The sequence below is a fragment of the Schistocerca americana genome, chromosome 5, assembly GCF_021461395.2.
Source record: "Schistocerca americana isolate TAMUIC-IGC-003095 chromosome 5, iqSchAmer2.1, whole genome shotgun sequence".
Taxonomy (NCBI): Eukaryota; Metazoa; Arthropoda; class Insecta; order Orthoptera; family Acrididae; genus Schistocerca; species Schistocerca americana.
In genome coordinates this window covers 757,039,769-757,056,498 of record NC_060123.1, presented here as the reverse complement: position 1 = coordinate 757,056,498, position 16,730 = coordinate 757,039,769, and the positions used below count along the sequence as shown (strand labels likewise).

The window sequence follows — 16,730 nt, the reverse complement described above, 5'->3', positions numbered from 1 at the left end:
AATCATAGAGATCAAAGAAGAGAGGATAACAGGTACCATCCAGGATATTTTCAGAGAAACAACATCCAAACATGTATTGCAGGAATAACAGTAATGACAATACCAGTTACAGTCATGGGCGAAATAATGTATGGGGAAATCACAATGGACCACCGCCACGACACATGCAATACAGCAACCCTCAATTCCTACCTAACGAAACTCCCAATGCGACGCGAGGTAATGTCAACAACCAAACAGCTGATACTTGGGTGACGCGTGACAGAAATGTAAATATTATTGAGTTGGGCAATGAACCCAACCCGCAACAACAACCGAATTTCCCGGAAAACGAACGACGACCGAGCTAAGCGCTCGAGTTACGGTCGATAGGGAGCAGAGCGCAACGGAACCGACGATTTGTTTTCTCCGATATGAGGACAGTAAGAAAATAGAAAAAGAATTATATCAGGATGTAGATTTTAATAGTACCAGTAAGACGAAGAAGATTATTCAGGCTATAACACGAGTTATGATTGGTAGTTATGAAGTGGAAGTAATGTTAGATACAGGAGCAGCAGCAAGTGTTATTTCAATGTCCTTATATAATGAACTCAAACAAATAATAAACATACAAACATTGCCAGTACAGAATTGTCACATTATAAGTGCCACCGGTAACAAATCAAAGAATGTGAAATTTCAAGTGCTAATTAACTTCACATTTTCATATATACCACTCAATTACAGTTTTCTGGAAGTAGACAAATTAGTTATGCACTGCATATTAGGAATTGACTTTTTGAATGAATATCAAGCAATCATAGATTTAGGAAAAGGGAAATGTCATTTAACCGTAAACCAACAACAACTGACAATAGAGTTAACATAGGGTAAAAACTTAAGCAGTAAACAAGGTAAATTTGAACAGTTACATTTTATGTATCCAACAGCAACAAACATATGTGATTTAACTTTTAATGAAGCTGTATCTCAGGGAATTAAACCTAATGATTTATATGAGAAATGCACAGAATCTGAATATCTTACGAAGGAACAACAACTTGAATTACTTGAAGTTTTGCAGCAATTTGCTGAGGTATTTGTGGAGAAACCTGGAATTATTAGAGGCTATACTTATGAGATGGATGTTAAACCACACAAAACATACTGTAGAACATATTATAATATTCCTTGGTCAAAGAAACCCGCAGTTTTGAAAAAGATTGAAAAAATGCAAGCTTGGGGTATCATTGAAAGGTCACATTCACCATATTGCAATCCGATACTAGCAGTTAATAAAGAGGATGGTAGTGTAAGGTTAGTGCTGGACACACGAGAAATTAACAAAGTTATAATCCCAATCAACACACGAACTATAAATTTGGAAGAACAACTTTTAAAATTTCATAATGTACAGTATTTAACCAATATCGACCTCCGCTCATCATTTTGGCAGGTGAACCTCCATAAAAGCAGTCGTAAATGAGGGACGTAGTTATCAATTTTGTGTTCTACCTTTTGGTCTACGAGTGAGTGCTGGAGTATTTATTGAAGCCTTAGATGCTGTTCTTGGACCACAATAGTTATCGCAAATCACAGTTTATGTTGACGACATTGTCATTGCCACCACTACTTGGGAAGAACATGTAAATCTTTTGAAGCAACTTCTGACTAAATTTTCTGACGCAGGTGTCACTATCAATTTATCAAAGACGAAATTAGGGAGGAGAGAAATCAAATTCCTTGGTCACATCATATCAACTGAAGGCATTTATCCAGACTCAAGAAAAATTGATGCAATAAAGAATTTTCCATCCCCACAGAATCGTAAACAACTCAAAGCCTTTCTTGGTCCATCTTCATTCTTCAGGAAATTTGTACCCTACCACCTTCTTAACAGTCCACATCTTCTATCTTTACTCAAAAGAAATAATATTTGGAAATGGACAGAGTTCTGTCAGACAGATTTTGAAGCGATTAAGAATGCTTTAGTTAATGCACCATTGTTATGTCATCCTGACATGATGTCAGACTTTTGCCTAGTAACAGATGCAAGTTCCTATGGGCTCGGAGCATTTTTATTCCAAATTCATGTAGAAGATGAACAAACAGTCATCAAACCTATAAGTTTTGCTAGCCCCACGCTCACTGAATGCGAAAAGTCATATTCAGTGACTGAGCGCAAAACACTTGCCATAGTATGGGCATTTCGCAAGTTTCGCTACTTTCTATGGGGAAAACGTACTAAGCTTTATACTGATCATCAAGCTCTTTCTTTCCTGCTATCATGCAAGTTATTACATTCACGTCTTGCACGCTGGTGTGCATCACTACAAGAATATGATTTTGATATTATATATATAAAAGGAGAATCCAACAATATAGCCGATGCTCTATCTTGTTTACCACAAGGCCTAAAAGAATTTTCAGATGTGACAGAACAAACATCAGATTTCAAAATTTTACTCATGTATGATGGCACATTTGCACCTTACTACAAAAACATGTGCAGGAAGTTAGCCATATTGCAGGACAATGATACCAGGTGGATCCAGATAAAGAATAAATTACGTGCAGGAACAGACCCACATCTTGAAAAATATTACACATTACACAAAGAAGTATTACTTCACCGACGAAACCCTGAATCACAGCATTGGTGTGTTTGCTTACCTGAAGCTCATGTTGATGATTTTATTTTATTTACACACAGAACTTGGGGACACTATGGTGTAACGAAATGTACAGATAAAATTATACAATATTGCTATTTTCCAAATTTAAGGCGAAGAGTATTGAGTAATATTAGGAAATGCATCATATGTCAGAAAGCCAAATATTCTAATCACACAAGCATGAATGAATTGCACCCAAATCATACCTAAGAGGCCATTACAGCTAATTCTTTGAGATATTGCAGGACCCTATCCACATGCACGTGGAGGAATAAAATACATCCTTGCTGTGTTAGATGTTTTCACAAAGTATTTAAAATTATATGCTTTATGTTCAGTTTCTACCACTGCTATTACCAGACGTCTATTAACAGATTATTTTGTAAGAATAGGAAAACCTGAAGTTATGATCACGGATAAAGCAGCATATTTTACCAGTTTAAAATGGAAGACTTTTATTGAAGAACAGAATGTTAAACATATTTTAATTTCAAGATTTCACGCAGCAGGAAACCCAGTAGAAAGAACATTTTGAGAATTTGGACAGTTTATGAGAACACGGACACCAGAGAAGCACACAAAATGTGTAGAATACCTAGCACCATTTGAACAAATAGTGAACAATTTAACTCACATTTCTACTGGATACACACCAACTGAATTAATTATGGATAAAACAGAAAGAAATTAATGGGCAGACCCTCTACCTAAATTTACAGCAACAACAAATCATGTTAGTTTAGAAGAAAAGGTAAGACAAGCTTACACAACATTATGTGACAAAGCTAAGGAAAGAAAGCAGAAATATGACAGAGGTGTCAGGAAAGCACAAACATTTCAAGTTGATCAGTTAGTTTTACTAAGAACACATCCTAAACCCACAAAACTGAAACATTTAAACAGGAAATGGCAGATCTTATACTCTGGACCATACCGAATTGCAAATATTCCACACCCTGGCTGTTATTCATTAGAATATCCATTAACACATAAACCCAGAGGTCTACATCCACACAGACATTTGAAAAAATACATACAGTAAAATGTTAGCTAATGAGAAGAAGATAATTAATATGATATACAGTTATGATGAGCCTACATTTAAGTTATACAGATACTTACAATCTAATGAATGCAGGTAAGTCTAGAAAGCAATGTGAACCATCCAATAGCTAATAAGATATTTGGTTATAAGAGGAGTTGCTATTGAGGCATATACACATTAGAGGAGGCATATACACATTAGAGGAGGCAGAGAACTGAACAGAATTATTTTCTTTAGGAGGCATGTGATAATAGTAATGTTGATATGAGTGATGTGAGTGACTGAATGAGATGAGTGAATGTAATTTTAGTTTAGTAAGAGGATAAATAGTAATATGGAGAGAGGTAAATGGAATATAAGATGAGAAAAGGGTATTATTATTATTATTATTATTATTATTGTTGTTGAAGTAAAAAAAGGAAATGATGATGAATAAGAGGAATATATATATATATATATATATATATATATATATATATATATATATATATATATATATATATATATATATATAATGCTGAGGAATAAATATATGTTATTTTGTGAAGAATGAATAATGGATAGGTGAGAATGTTATGAGTAATTGAGAATATGTTGAGCGGGGAGAAACTAGATTTGAACGCTATATCACATGTACTCATGGAATACAGAATGAAAGTAGTGGAAAGAATACTATTTATTGAAAGATTGGTATGCCTGAGATAATAACTTATGTGATGTCTTATATATTCTTATAACTAAAGGTGAAAGTATAGATTTATGTGGAAAGAATTATTTACAGCAGCCACTGTTGGAAATATACCAGTAGATTTAAATCTATAACACTTTAACACTAATCTAATGGGAACTTGTAATGAAATTTTTGGAGTTATGTAGGCTTGACACTTCAGATTGGAAGAATTATTTAAGAGAACATATTTAGCAGTCATCTAATGACATAATTAAAGCTCCTCTACTGAACTGAACTAATGCACCATTAAATAGAAAGGAGAATAAGGAGAAAACAAAACGTCAGTCCTGTGTTGCGGCTCATACTCTCATCCCTCCCTTAGAAAAATTTATACATGTTGATGAAATATTTGACATTATATAATTCGTGATTATCTGACAGTATGGAGAGACATACACACATATTTATTTATGAATAGAATTTTACAGGTACCACAAGGTAAATACAGAATGGATATACAGCATGGAACGCAGCAGCAATTATCTAAGAAGATTTATTTATTTATTAAGTAAAACATTTATTTATATTGGTTGATACTCATGAAAGGAAGGAGATGAACTACACAAACTTTATGGGAACATGAGTGAGTGACTTGAACTATATATATATATATATATATATATATATATATATATATATATATACTTACCACACTGATGTACATACTTTTAGGATCCTAAGATATTTAGAGGGGCACCGCTCTTAGAAATGGTAATAGAGGAATACCACTCTTAGAAACAGCAATAGTGGGGATACCACACTTAGAAACGGTATTAGGTATAGGAACTTTTACATACATTATATTAAGTTAACATGTATTTTATTTATCATATTTTATTTTGTGTAGTCCACTGTAGGAGATGACTTTACTAGTATTTATGAAGTAGTTAGCAATCATCCCATGAACCTATCCTCCTACAGAGGGCTGTCTTGAAGCTTGAAATATGTGTAAATTTTATTCCAGGAGGCAAGATGAATTTTAAGTTGAATATTCTAGCGAGTTGCCACAATTATCTTCAAATGTTGCAAGTGTAACGAAAGGGAAAAAAAAGGAAAGAAAAGAAAAAAAGAATGAGCTAACAAGTAAAATAAATAAAATGTATATTTAAATCTGAATGTAATTCACATGTCAGCACAATGATATTGAATGTAACGTAAAAATTTACTATATTTTTCATTTAATTCTGTATATGTGCTATACGACAACAATGTAACTATCTCATGTAATGATTAATTGTAAATATTGGTATATTTATGTACTTACTATATCAAGAAATGTATTTTAAGTAGATGTTAATGAGCTGCAAAGGACTTGTGCATGTAGCACATGATTCATATAAATGGAACTGAAAATGCAAAGAAGAAACCAACGTGATGGAACACTGGTCAAGCAATATTTACGTAATGTCAATATACCTTGAAGTGTATGGTGTAGTGGAAGCCGGCAGGTCTTCAGGTTGGTGTAAAAGACAAGCTCATCACCTGTCTTAGGCAGTGAGGTGTTTCCTATGCCCTCATTGACCATTTATACCCCGGTAGACGCCACCAAAATTTGACTGCTGGAGATCACAATTTCGTGTTGACACATTGAACAAACTTTGGATTTTCTTCAAGTCACACGCAAGAGATCCAGGCAGTACACACACACTCAGAATCTGATACTACGTTTAAAGACATTGGAGCAATATAATAGAAACATCTATTGTTCGAATTAATTCCATTCTAAACACGAATCATGTGAACTGAATTCAAACGCTGTGCTAAGCAACGATAATACGCTGCAATTCAAAGACATTAATGTTACGACTCCTAAAGAAGATACACACCAAAAAGACTGTATACAAAGACTGATATGCAAAGAGCATTGTGCTCAGAAATATTTTTTGTAATATGTAAATTTCTTATTTTCTCATATATATGTATCTATGTAAATTTTCTATACTGCCACGCTCGCTTGCGGAGCGTGTCAGTAGAGGAGGCATTGTAATGGTACTTTGACTTCCGCGCCTCCGCCAATACAAAGATCGCACACGCAGAAGAGCGCTGCGCCAGCGACCGATTTTTATAAATAATTTTGTTCGTCCTTTTAGTCTTGCGTAGGTTTTTGTTTTTAAGAACTAATTGAGGACTCTCTCTCTTGTCTTGATACGAAAGACGTGTATTTTTCGGCGATGTGTTAAATGTGCTTTTGGGTGGAAATTAAAATTACATTACAAAGTGTGGTTGTTTCAAAAGTGATTTGAGGGGGTTATCATCAAATTTGTAAACTGATCATGACAGTGGCAACTTGAAGAAGTTTTCAACAGACGGAGAAAAGTGAAAGACAGGTCGTCCTACAAGTGAAATTAGGATGACAGCCATGATGACTACATTGTAATTAATACTGGGTGTCGAACAAGATTATAAGGTAAATTTCAATTAGTTTCTGATGCTATTTCCGTACAGTCGCTTTTTGTAGTGTTACCGACCCGCTCTGCCATGCACGGTCAAATTACAGCACGATCTCAATCAATAATACGAAGTCCGCCTTATCCGTAACTGAAACCACCAAGATTCCAAACCCAATCAGATTTTTTATTTTATATTTTTCACGGCAGAACCCCGAGGAGAAGGGCACACTACAATAGCTTCAGCAAGTAGATTTGTCGCTTAAACGTGTGCCTGAAACATCAGTGCTAGAATTCCAAGAAATACTCTATCCTGGCAAGCGTGCCCGTATCCGTTCGCTCACTGAAAACGCAGCACAAATCCCTGCACAGTTCATAGGCAGGCTCCCCGTGTTACGTCTCGGGTGCAGGCGATCAGCTGGTAGCAGTGTGTGAAGATAGACTGGACAAAAAATAATATTGATTAAACTAATTGAAGAATTTCGTGAAAGACATTCGTTGTAAGATTCTACATTCTCTGATTACAAAAACCACATTGCCAAACGTGATGCAGTTCGCCAACTCGCACCTCCATTTGGTATTTTGGATAAAGAATTGGACAGCAGAATTCACAATCTGAGGTCACAATTGCTCCGTGAATTTAGCAGATGTCCCTTCTTGAAATCAGGCAGAAAAGAGCTGAACGTATTGAAGTGGCATGCCTATGACTCACTGCTATTCCTGCAGGATGTAAACAAACCAACACTTTCGGGTCTATTACACTAATTTTAGATATTGAAATGCTATGCATGTACATTAAAGAGCTGTAAGAATATTCAGTAGCTAAAAGTGTAATCTAACAGAAAGATATTAAGCAGGGGTTACAACTTCTCAAAAATTTGTAACCCTCAGTATGTCGTACTGAGCTTTCATATTTAGTAACATCTGGAAGTCCGTCTCAGACATACGAAAAAAACCTCCACAACTAAACCGTTTACAGAGAAGTTATGTACCAACCACCTATATTCCTTTCTCCGATTATTCTCCCTTTTTACAATTATACTCACAGTGTGGGTGCAAAGAAATAGAAGTTTTGCGTTGGATACCACGTTCTGCAAATCTGATTGGCTACATGTTGCCAGTGGAAATGGTCACACCGGTTACTGCTGCTGGGTGAATGTCCCGAGAACAATCCCAAGTGTCAATAAACAACCTTGATGAAACTACGTGGGTGTGTAGAGGGGAAAAATAGTGTGATTCATATTTTTTTGTCTGTGCCCAGTTTCACTTTTAAGGGGTGATACATGCCCCGAAAGGTAATTTGGCTTATTATGTTTAGAACGAAGGAAAACTGGGAAAGCATCACCACTCAAAAAATGTTAATAGCATGTACATGAGTTTTCAGAGCATCTTTCTATTTTAATGTAGCGTTTCCAAAAGTAGCAAAAACAGTAAAATCTTAGAATAATAAGCAACAGGTACCTAAAGGCATAAAAATTTCCAGTGAGAGAAACAGATTTCTGCACTACTGTTGTAAGAAATATAGAGTAAGCCAAGAATTCGCAGATTATTCAAAAGCCTACAAAAGAATCTATGGTATAGTAGTCAAAGAGGCAAAAATTATGTGGAATGACAATTTGATAAGAAACTCATCTAACAAAATGAGATCCCCGTGGAGAGTTACAAAGAAAGAAAGTTGTAGTTCAGCGCCAAAGAAAAAGAATGTATCACTAACACTAGAAGGCTCAAAAGTCACAGACACATATTCAGTTGTGGAAAAATTCAATGAATACTTCACTTCACTAGCTGAAGACCTGATTCAAGTAAACTGTCAAGGACCAGTCCCAAGTTTCTCCGGCAAGTCAGTGATCTCGGCTGCTTCTACGTATGTTTATGAAATGAACCCCAATGAAATTATAAGCAAAATTAAATCATTAAGCAATAAAACGCCAAGTGGTCATGATAATGTACCTGATTTCATATTAAAAGCATGTGCTCACAACATAGCAAACCCCTTGGCAAAAATTTTCAACCTCTCTTTAAAAACTAGTGTATTTCCAGGTATTTTTAAAATAGCAAAAGTTTCACCACTGCTAAAAAAGGTTCTTCTGATAAAATATCGAACTACCGACTCGTGTCACAGTTAAGTTCCTTCTCAAAAATTCTAGAAAAACTCTTCTATGACAGACTTTTAAGTTTTATAAATAAATATGCACCTCTTAAAATACAACAACATGGTTTTAGAAAGTCTAAATCTACACAGACTGCAATTTTCGAATTCTTAGATTGCATTTTAAAATCCCTTGATCAACATAAATTAGCTGCAGGTATTTTTCTAGATCTATCAAAAGCCTTTGAATCCTGGACCATAACATTCTGCCTGAAAAATTAGAAAGACGAGGAGTAAGAGGTATAGCACATAGCTGGTTGTGTCCATACCTAAAAAACTACAGGTAGAAAGTATCACTTCAGTATGAATTCAACAAAATGAATAAAACAAGAAAGAACTCCTTTCTATCTAGCGAATTACCAATAAAATATGGTGTACCACAGGGCTCAATCTTAGGGCACTACTCTTCTCGATTTATGTGGATGACTTAGTCGAATATATGAGTTCCACAAAAACTATCCTGTTTGCCGATGACACCAGCATATTGCTCACTGGATCCAGTCCAGAAACTTTGCGGTCCACAGCAGAAAGTTCTATGAAAAGACTTTCTGAGTTGTTCACAAAAAAACAAACTCATTATAAATACTGAAAAAACTGTGTGTGTCGATTTTCATTTAATTCCTCGAAGTAATCAAATGTCTATTCAAGCCCAATTAAAAAATGATCCCCTAGAAAATGTAAGTGTCAAAAAATTCTTGGGTCTTAGGGTTCAGCAAGACTTAAAGTGGGACACACATATAAATAACTTGTGTAGAAATCTATCATCTGTATGCTATGGCCTAAGAATTTTAAAGGCTACAACAAGCAAAACAACAGTACTGCAGGGATACTATGCACAGTTCCGCTCACTAATCAGATATGGGATCATTTTCTGGGGATACTCAACTCACAGTGTAAAGGTTTTTAGAATGCAAAAAAGAGCTTTAAGAATAATTTGTGGCCTTAAAAAGATGGAGTCCTGTAAACCCCATTTTACAGAGCTTGGTGTTCTAAATGTTCCAAGTTTATTCATTTATGAAACTGCCTGTTTTCAGGTGGTAGTCCATAGTGAAAAAGATAAACTGCTGCAGAACAAAAATGTACACAACCATAGAACCAGAGGGAAATCATATATACATCAAAAATATCACAGAACAACCACCTATCAGAGGAGCATAATTAACATTGGTGTAATACTACACAATAAGATACCAGAGGAAATAAAAAATGCTACTCATCCAATATTTAAAGCTAAACTATAGGCATTTCTAATAAAGCACTGTTTCTATTCTGCCAGAGAATTTCTAAATATGTAACAAAATTAATTGTAATAAGTACTTATTTTTAATTTGCCTACTATTTTGCTAATACTATGTATTATTGTAACTTATCTTTGACCTGTCCAATATTAATTGCACAATTTGTGATGTAAGATAAAACTGGACCAATAATAAATCAAATCAAATCAAATTAATTTCGAGAAATGAAAATTTTTGTATAAAGTAAATTAAAGAAGCTTTCAAGCTTCCCTATGCAATGAAGCTGGTTTCTGAAATACAATTTTTTGAAAAGAAGCTGTACACAATGTGTGCTGTCAGAGTATTTTCAACGTAGATTAAGATATGTAAAAGTGTAGTTTCAGCTCTCTGAGACTGCAGACGTGTGTGCCAGTTGTGTTTGTGTGAGTGTTTGTGTGCGTGTGTGTATGTGTATGTGTGTCTACTGCTGACAAAGGCCTTCATGGCCAAAAGCTATGATGGTGTGAATCTTTTTACTGTGCCTATCGCGACTCTTCATCTCCGCAACTTTCCTTCTCTGGTATTGTTACATTCCATCCTCGATTTTACTTTGTAAGATATATAAACTTTCATTACAATTCAAATTATTCATTTCACTTATATTTTTTTTATTTCTTCAGTTGTTATTTTACATTCTTGTTCCTTTTCTTTCTTCGTTTAGCATTTCACATGTGTGTATTTTGTTAATTGAAAATAATAAGTAACTACTTATTATTGTAGAAAATAATGACGATGATAATTTGTAAAGAAATTCTTGAAACATGTTTTCTTACAGCATGCACATAAAATGAATGAAATTTCTTCCTGTAATATACGCAACAGAGAAGACAATATAAAACAAAATTCAGCAGGATTCCAAATTGTCACAGATGGTACTCAAAATATTCTGTTGTGGATCAGGCATATTTCAATATATCTATAAGTCTTGGCGAAGAGAATTGGTTGTTTAGTGCTAGTGACTGCAGCTCGATTTCATTATTTCACAAGTGAAGATTGACACCACTTCCAAAATCAAAAGCTGTATACGTCCCACGGCTGTACCTGTGCCATCGAGCCTATTGGGATCGCCTTACGAACAAGTTCCTTCTCCTCATGTACAATGCTCTAAATGGTTTTATCACATTGACCAGCTGCCTTTTCATAGTTGTAAGAGAAAACAATGGTGAGTTTGGTCCGAGAACTTGAGAATTTCTTTTTGAAGCCACAAATGTCCTTGTCATACCATCAAAATGTCACCAAACAAACACCCGACCAAGTCGAAAGATATTTGAAAGCTGTTTTCTTTCCCAGTGAGGGAGAATATCTGTATTGTTGTTAGATTATTGCAGTGGTCAGTGTGAAAGAACCATATAGAGCATCGTACCTGAAGACAAAGAACTCGTTCACCCTCACCTAGTGATACCAAATGGATCGACAGCACAGGTACAGCTGTGGGAAGTATACAGTTGGCGATGTTGGAAGTTTTTGTGAGAAGACTTTCTGATTTACATCTGCTGAATGATTATGATGTCAGTCTCCACCTGAGAAACAACACAATAGAACTGCAGTAGGCAGCATTTTGCAAAATTTCAAATTATTACAGAAGCTGATTACACAGTTTTCAAGAATATTAATTACACATGACCTTTCATACGAAAAACATTTTTTTATATATTGTCTTGAAGATATTCCTTCTAAACCTAAACTGCCAAATTGTCTTTCAGGGTGTGTTTTATCCCTTAATAGTGAAATTAGGTACCAACAAAAAAATATATACTGTACTATTTGGCCCCTCAACACACCCGCCAAGTTTCATCGAGATCGTTTATTGACATTTGGGAATGTTGAAACTTCCTGGCAGATTAAAACTGTGTGCCAGACCGAGACTCGAAATCAGGACCTTAGCCTTTCGCGGGCAAGTGCTCTACCGACTGAGCTACCCAAGCACGACTCATACCCCGTCCTCACAGCTTTACTTCTGGCAGTACCTCGTCTTCCACCTTCCAAACTTTACAGAAGTTCTCCTGCAAACCTTACAGAGCTAGCACTCCTGAAAGAAAGGATATTGTGGAGACATGGCTTAGCCACAGCCTGGGGAATGTTTCCAGTGTGAGATTTTCACTCTTCAGTGGAGTGTGCGCTGATATGAAACTTCCTGGCAGATTAAAACTGTGTGCCAGACTGAGACTCGAACTCGGGACCTTTGCCTTTCGTGGGCAAGTGCTCTACCACCTGAGCTACCCAAGCACGACTCACGCCCCGTCCTCAAAGCTTTACTTCTGCCAGTACCTCGTCTCCTATCTTGATTTTGGAATGTTCTTTTGTAAGTCTGCCTGTTACAGCAGAGAACACTATCAGCACAACACTATTTCGCTACGCCTAGTCACGCTGCCTTGCAGCGTCATGCAAATACTCGTCTGCTCCGACTATTTAAGCCATTACAAAACCATACAAAGTCATTTACATGCTATGGAGCGGACAGTACCAGCAGATCAGATGCAATGCCACCATTCGGCAGTACTGGCAGTTCCATCTCAGCACTCCACGCTGGCAACTCAGCCCAGTTTGTCCCGATCTTCACCGGCAGCACATCAGCTGTTGCATGCCAGCAGCAACAACAACGTCCCCACACTTCACGCCGCCTCCTACTGCAACTCTAGGATTCATCGTGTAGGAACATAACACACGATGTCCACAGCAGAGACATTTCTGTTATACACACATCAAAAAAGAGTTTTGCATCACTTCGGTTCCAAGACAGAAAATTGGAATAGAGATCAACATAAAAAGGGCGGAAATGATGTTTATTGCTCGTGAAAACCACACATTGCACGTTGTACCACCATACAGCGAGACCTTCAGACGTAGTGGTCCGGACTGCTGTACATTCGGCATGTTGTTGGGCCCATCTGTACCACTCTGCATGGTGTCACGGTTGCAAAGATGGACCTCACCACGGGCATCAGGAGTGAAGTTGCACATCATGCAGACTACTGCGTGCAGTTGAGTCACAAAATGACGTCCTGTGGCTGCACGAAAAGCATTATTCAACACGGTGGCAGTGCTATCAGGGTTCCTGTGAGGCTTAATCCGTAGATAGCGGTCATCCACTGGACGGCCTGAGCAAGGCATGTCATCGACAGATCCTGTCTCTCTGTATCTTGTCCACATCTGAACAACATCTCTTTGGTTCAATCCGTGATGCCTGGACACTTCCCTTGTTGAAAGCCCTTCCTGGCACAAAGTAACACTGGGGATGTGATCAAACTGCGACCATGACTGTCTAGGCACGATTGAAATACAGACAACACAAGCCGTGTACCTTTTACTTCCTGGTAGATGACTGGAACTGATTGGCTATCGGACCCCCTCGCATCTAATATGTGCTGCTCATGCAGGATTGTTTACACCTTTGGGCAGGTTTAGTGACACCTCTCAACAGTCAAAGGGACTGTGTCTGTGATACAATATCCACAGTCAATGTCTATCTTCAAGAGTTCTGGGAACCAGGGTGATGCAAAACTTTCTTTGACATGTGCATATAGTCGTGTGGATATTTGTCCGAGGACATTATAATTGAGTTTTGGTTTTGTTAACAAACAGTACTTTTGATCATTCTTGGTGCAAGTATACATCGGTTCCATATTTGCAGTAGAGTTGTCGGATCTCGACTGATGTAAGCAGTAACATCATTCATTGATAAACAACAGTCTCTACAGGCCACAACCGTGCTGCTCTCATATCCTGACATGTGCCGACAGACATTTCTCCATCTTACACGAGGTATAATGCAACCTTTTCACAAACAACATCTAATGTGATTTCTGAATGTGAAATCCACTGTGTAATCTTTCCTCACATATAGAAGGTAGTGGATTTACTTCTACTTACTCTGTGGGGTTACACTGAAATGCCAGTTGTTTGCGTATCCAAACATTCAGTACCCTTCAAGCAAATTTGATGTTCCTCATGTTCCAGTTGTGTACTGTTGCAATTTTAATGTCCCCCAATGTGTTTTCATTTAATGGCTGCACTTATGATTTTTAACACATTTTCAATCATCACATTTATGAATTACTCATACAGTTCTCAACTCCTTCACCAGTTACAGTTTCATCACCTAGCCAGTTATTTTGTTTGAACTACACTACAAAGTCAGTAGCAGTGCTTACATTTCAAGCTGTTCCAGGCGGTAGATCTCAGAGAAGGCAGCAGCCGAGAGCACCTTTGCATCACAGACAGAGAGTTCCGCAAAGCAGGGAGCCCACGGCTGATGGCAATTATTGTCTCATTGTCCAAGCCAGGTCCACACCATATGTCCAGCTTTCTCAATCTTTTCAGCCCTCGACCCCTTTAAAACACAATTAAATACATAGTTAAAGTTGTGTCAGATTATCTTGTCTTTATTAGAGAAAAAAATCAGAGAGACAAAATTTAAATGACCTGCTTGCAAACTGCTCACCAGTTTTGACGACTTTGATATTCTAACTGAGTGCCATGCAAAGATAAAATAGTTTTTAGGAAATATCCAAGTCACAGGTCACAATACACTAGCCAATTTGGGGCAGGTAGAATTTCAGAATACTTAAAAATAAGGGAATTGTAAGTATAATAGCTTCAAAGATATCAAAGACTGAATTTCAATTTGTTTCACATATACCTGACTCATCACCAACTGTGAACACTCAGATATTAATAGGATCAATAAACAGGGAGGCAAAAAAACTGAAGATAATGCCAGAGCAGCATAAGCAACATCAAACTGAGCAAAATTTTCGGAATAATCAGAGGTCAGAAGGGCAATTATGATAAGCTATGGCCACAAAATTAAGGAGAGTCAGCAATGAGCATACAAAACCTCCTCCAGGAAGGGAATCAGTCTGTGTGTGTCTACCAGTGTGCTTTTGTCAGAATAAGGTGCTACTCCACTTGTTACAATAACAGTTAATTCAGTGTCTTTCCACATTAGCTAGCCCTTAGATTTCACTGTTAACAACATCAAATCTTGTGGTACTACATGTCTACTATCTTAGTGTAGTTCCATTTCTCCAACATAAATTACCATCTTAATAAATTAATGACAGTATGCTATAATTAGCACAGTCGTGCATCGCCCAGTAGACACCACAGAAAATTTGCAACAAACATAACTACCCACAGGCAGTAATTTAAAGTTTGCCTACATTTGACTGGTCAGCAGGAATCATAATCTTCAGGAACTTTTTTTTTAATTTTTTTATTTTAAGCAACTAGTTTTGTAGGACCAAATTGAGGAACAAATCTTTAAGGTCATGGGACTGGTCAGTACATGAAATTACAGCATAAAAGTATTGACAGATAAAATAAAATGTTTATGAACCCAAAAAAGACAAGCCATAAGTTTATGTAAACAAAATCAACAATATAACACAGGAATCGGCTTATTTTTTCTAGGAACTGCTTGACAGAACATGACAAGTGGCTCATGAGGAAGCTCTTCAGTTTCTATTTGAAAGAGTGTGGATTACTGCTAAGACATTTGAATTCTTGTGGTAGCTTATTGAAAATGGATGCACCCCTTTCTGCACAAGAGCCAACGAAGTGCGACCCAAATGGAGATTGGACTTTTGTCTAGTATTAACTGAGTGAAAGCTGCTAATTCTTGGGAATAAGCTGATATTGTTAACAATAAATGACAGTAAAGAATACATATATTTATAGGCCAATTTCAGAATGTCCAGACTAATGAACAAGGGTCGACAATAGATTCAGTTATTGCCCGAACTGCCTGTTTCTCAGCCACAAATATCCTTAGAGAATGGGAAGAGTTCCCCAATAATATAATACAAAATGTCATAAGAAAATAAAAATAAGCAAAGTAAATGACTTTTTGTATCAAACTATCACCTATTTCAGATACCATTTAAATAGCACAAATGGCACCATTAAGTCTTTAGGTAGATAGTAAACTATTCAGGATCTTGTCTAAACACCTAGAAATTTGATCTGTTCAATTTAAATAATCACATGCCCATTCAGTGAAATTAAAATGTCAGGTTTTGTTGAATTGTCTGTTAGATACTGTAAAGACCGAGTCTTACTGTAATTTAGCATTAGTTTCTTTTCTACAAGCTGTGAACTTATGTCATGAACTGCATTATCTGAAACAGAGCCAATGTTGCACACATCTTTTACTACCAAGCTGGTGTCATCAGTGAACAGAAATATTTTAGAATCACCTGTAATACTTGGAGGCATATCATTTATATAAATAAGGAACAGGAGTGGCCCCAGCACTGATCGCTGGTGCACCCCCCCTCCCCCCCCCCCCCCCCCCCCCCCGCACCCCTCAGACCCCACATTGTACACATTCTCAACACTGTGGATCATGATGTTTTGCTGTATTGTTAAAATGAGAGGTGAACCAATTGTGAGCTACCCCCTGTATTCCATAATGGTCAACTTCTGCAGCAATATTCTTTGAACAACACAATCAAATGCCTTAGTTAAATAAAAAAGGATGCCTA

The 16,730-nt window shown here is 36.8% G+C and overlaps 1 protein-coding gene across 3 annotated transcripts in view; it reads right to left on the bottom strand.

The window, feature by feature from the left end:
* LOC124615385 overlaps window positions 1-16,730 on the bottom strand; it is a 251,077-nt gene that overhangs the window by 23,099 nt on the left and 211,248 nt on the right. For all 3 annotated transcript variants that reach the window (XM_047143209.1, XM_047143210.1, XM_047143211.1), the window contains exon 6: window positions 14,397-14,575. The gene's annotated coding sequence lies outside the window, so the exon portion shown is untranslated. The remainder of the gene's footprint in view (window positions 1-14,396; window positions 14,576-16,730) is intronic.